The following is a 4,484-nucleotide window of genomic DNA, read 5'->3' as shown; positions in this document are numbered from 1 at the left end:
AAGCCGGGTGTTGGATTGACTGGATGTGAGAGCATGCAAGAATGTGAACAGCAGAGAAACAGGTCATAAATCAACCAACAGTTAGACATACATGAGCAATCCAGCCTCTTTACATTCCTGCATACAAAGTCATCTTTTCTGTAGTCCTCCAGTACTGTGGTTCAGCTCTGGGTTTAACTCTTTCCTAAACTCCTGGATTACACAAGTTAAATGCAATCTCCAGCTACCATCAGTATCCAGGAAGAGTCACTTTTGTCTCTCAAATAATATCTGCAGTGTCCTGTACACGTCTTTTAAAATCCCGCAGTGTGAGCTGATAATTAAAGTGATGAACTGAAAATGCATGGCAGTTGGGAAATGCTCGAAAGAATTATATGATTGCAATTTCCACAATCAGCCTGAGTGACCAACAAAGTTCAAAGTAAGTTCATATTCGAAATACTTTTGACCATTCGTCAAGGGCACTAGGTTAGGAAACTCACTATGCAACTCTTCATTAATCAAAGCTCGCATTTATTGTGGCTGCACAAATATCAACGTAACTATATTGACCCCAAGCCAACAGCTTAGCACATGAATTCATGAATTCTGCTGTTCCCTTTGTTCCAATACTCACTCAGACCACTTTTCCAATTTATAAGACCAAACCTGGGGATCTCCCATTGGCCAAACAATTGATCCTTCTTCTCCCAGCTCTTGGCATGAGAGTTCTTCCTAGCAAAACTAGGTCTCTGAAGAGAGTTACAGCTATCTTGTTTCCAAAAACTTCTGCTTTTATTCTTATTCCTTACTAGTTTAAATGTTGCATTTCAGTGTTATTGGCAATGGGTCATCTGCCTGACCTTTACCACCTTATTATTGGCTCTGGTCCAGCCCAACATCCATTTATTGCCCTTCTTCCACAAGTGACAACTGACATCTGATAAGTTATGCTTCTTTATTTTAAATCAGTTACAAAACCAGTAAGCAGTTTGAATCACTCAGGGTAGACAAGACCCCAGCAGTCACAAACCTGCCAAACCTAGCCAATTAACACCTCACAAATAACTTCTTATTTGGAAATGACCTCTAGTCCAGCAGATTACCTGAAGCATCATTGTATCTACTTTAAAACACCGAAAGCCAAGTAACTGCAGCTCACAAAATGGAGGATGCAGAGCAGCTTCACAAAATGGCAGCCTCCATTCCTTTGAACTCATAGCAAGAACAAAGACAATTGGTTTGTCTGCTTCCACTTTCCTTGATCCATTCAAGTTCAAAGTTTTCTTCCTTATTTTAATTCCTTTATGACTAGCAGTATGTATATATCACCATATAATCTTGAGATTCATTTTCCTGCAGGGATTCACGGCATAACAAATAAAATAGAAACAATAAAAAACTACACACAAACTAAAACTGACAAATAACCTATGTGCAAAGGAGACAATTAGTGCAAATACAATTAAAAAAATAAATAATCCTGAGCACAAGTTGTAGAGTCATTGAAAGTGAGTCCATAGGTTGTGGAATCAGTTCAGTGCTGAGGTGAGTGCAGTTCTTCACACTGGTTCAGGAGACTAAAGGTTGAGGGGTAAAAATTATTCCTAAAGTTGGTGGAGTAAGACCTAAAGTTCCTGTACCTCCCTCCTGGTGGCAGCAGTGAGAAGAGAGCATGACCTTGATGGTGGGGGGTCCTTGATGATGGATACTGCTAGTTGTTTTACGCTAGTTACAACACTGTACTATGCAAAATATATATATTTTGCCAAATATAATTTGGCAAATATATATATTGCTAGGGTGCCAAAGACTTTTGCACAGTGTTGTATTTGTCAACATGATGCGGAGAGCAAGTTTGGGAATCTGGCGGGACCAAAGGATATTGGGAATAGCGAGGGTGGAGCACAGTGGGAAGGGTGTGGGGCAGGTGGCAGAGAAGCAGTGTCAGGGATGATGGGTGGGGGGGGCGGGGTGGTGTGAGTGCAGACACACCCAGTCCTGTGTTACCAGGCAAGGTCATTTGAATCTAAACAATTGGTTTATTGATCATTACAGAATGTATCGTTGGTGGCTCCCACTCCCTCTCCTCTCCCTTCCCCTTTTCCCAAACATAATTCCCTTCTCCCTGCCACCTTTCCACTCTCAGTCCACAGTAGAGTCCCAGATCAGAATCAGGTTGTCCTGTAGGTCATGATTTTTTTTGGCACAGTGCAATGCATAAAATTATTTCGGCAGTGTGCAAAATCTAAGACTTTAAGTGCCTAAGACTTTTGCACAGTACACTATATACAGTAGTTTATAAAAACACTTTCACTAATGTATTAGCAATATTGAACCTAAATACAGAAAATCCACTCAGAAGCACCTACAAAGGAAAGTCAAGTTTTAGATGAATGAAGTGTCCTTGAAACCAAACATTAGCTCTAACTCTATCTGTCTTCACACACGCTGCCTGACCTGAGTTCCCTCACCATTATCGGTTTCTGTTCCGATTTTGACCATCTGTAACACTTCGGTTTTCTCTTGATTACAACATTGGCTGAGTTGTCTGTGGCTCAACATATTAATCACTTTCGAGATTCGGGATTGTTGAATGTCACTTCTGGTACAAAAGTGTAAAGGAGAACAAAATAATTGTTACTCCCGATCCGATGCAGCAAATAAAAACACGAGGTAAAGACCACAATAATTTAAAAAGCACAGTAAACATAAATACGTAAAATAGCTTATATACATGGATTAACTGCATGTCTATAAAGTGTCACTAGGCATAGGAGTGTCTGTACATAAGGTGACTGACACCTAAACTGACATTTTAACACTAGATTAACATTTTGGCTGACCTCCAGTGGAGAGAAAGAAAGATCTGTCCATACTGGGCTGAGTGCCCTTGTCCTTGCTCAGTAGGGAGCTGAAATCACAGAAAGGGAAATATCAATAGATTTTACATCGGCCTGTAATGGGACATTTCAGCTGCCTGCAATTCTGAGTTCATTCGAATACATTGGATTAACATAACCCTCCACCACTCAGTTTCACCTCACTATCCAAAGTGAATTTTCAAGAATGTATGATGCAAGTAAGATCAGGTATATTTATTACAGATTAGGAAGATTGGGCCACGGGATATATTTTACCCCCAATCAGAATCAGAAATAATAATGGAATCGTCTCATTCCTTTTCTGGAGTTTTGTGTGATTACATGAGTAACATGGCGGGTCCTCTTGGTTTCTCCACAGATTAAATATGAAGGCAGCTCTGTAATGAGGGGTTTAGCTCATCGCTTTACTGCGCCAGCGATTGTTATGTTTGTGGTACTGGGGAGCTGGCTGGCCATGAATAAAACACACGGGAGACATAGAGGTGAGGAACAAATGTTGAGGTGTTTGTTTTACTTGTAACCCATTTACCCAGATGCCCTCTCCTATTACGTTCAGTACATGCACGGACAAGCTCTACAGCAACCCATAAGGGTCCAAATAAACATCAGCACATAACATATCGACCTTGCCCCCATTTTAAAGATTCCTCCCCCTTCCCAAACACAGACTAGCTGCTGAACTAGTAACCTTCAATGGAGTAATAATCAAATTCAACCCACAACAAAATCACTCTTTTTTTGTCTAAACTAGGGAAAGAGGATAGGCTGTCTCCATTCCCAGACATAACCCTCATTCTTATTCTACCCCACGTGCTGAGGGTTGATCATTAAACTAGAGACTCAAAATTCGTGTTACCATGTCCATAACTTTAGACAGAACAGGGTCAGTATGTGTCGGTTTCTAGATTGTGCCACAGTTTTCAGAGCTGTAGGTACTTCCCTGAAGTAAAAGATCTCTTCCAGGATTGGCTCTGGAGCCACAACAGCTGGGGAAAGTCCATCGGCATTCGAGTGGTACTTGGACCTCCTGTACCGACGTGCAGATAGTCACAGAGCCCAATGTTGCATTCAACTAGCAGCCAGGGAAGGAATACCCCGTATGTGGACCAAATATCGATATCGGGGGCGATGATTTGTTAGTAGCATAAGTCATCAACCAAAGAGGAATTAATGGAATTTCTTAACTCCAAAGAAAACTACGAGTGGTTCCCGTCCTTGATGTGAAAGCGATTGGATGCTCTTCACCTGCCGACATAATGTGTGTGTTAGCAGCCCCCACACCATAGGGTGATGCGTCACAGGCCAACTGTATGGGCAATGATGGGTTGAAGTGTGTGAGTGCTTCAGATAGTGACAAAGCTGTTTTGGCCTTTTTAAAAGCCTCTTCACAGCGATTTGTCCACTGCCATTGTGTTGATTTGTTTAAAAGCTCATGAAGTGGTTTCAGCATGTTAGCTTGGTTAGTAACAAACTTTATGTAACATGTTATTAGTCCAAAGAAAGATCTTAACTGATCTCCATTCTGTGGTGATGGAGCCTCCACAATTGCCTTCACCTTGGATGATGCCTTGTGAAGCTTTGATATGTTGATCACATAGCCCAAACATTAAATCAAAAGTT

Source organism: Hypanus sabinus, chromosome 20, assembly GCF_030144855.1.
Source record: "Hypanus sabinus isolate sHypSab1 chromosome 20, sHypSab1.hap1, whole genome shotgun sequence".
Taxonomy (NCBI): Eukaryota; Metazoa; Chordata; class Chondrichthyes; order Myliobatiformes; family Dasyatidae; genus Hypanus; species Hypanus sabinus.
This window is presented reverse-complemented; position numbering follows the sequence as displayed.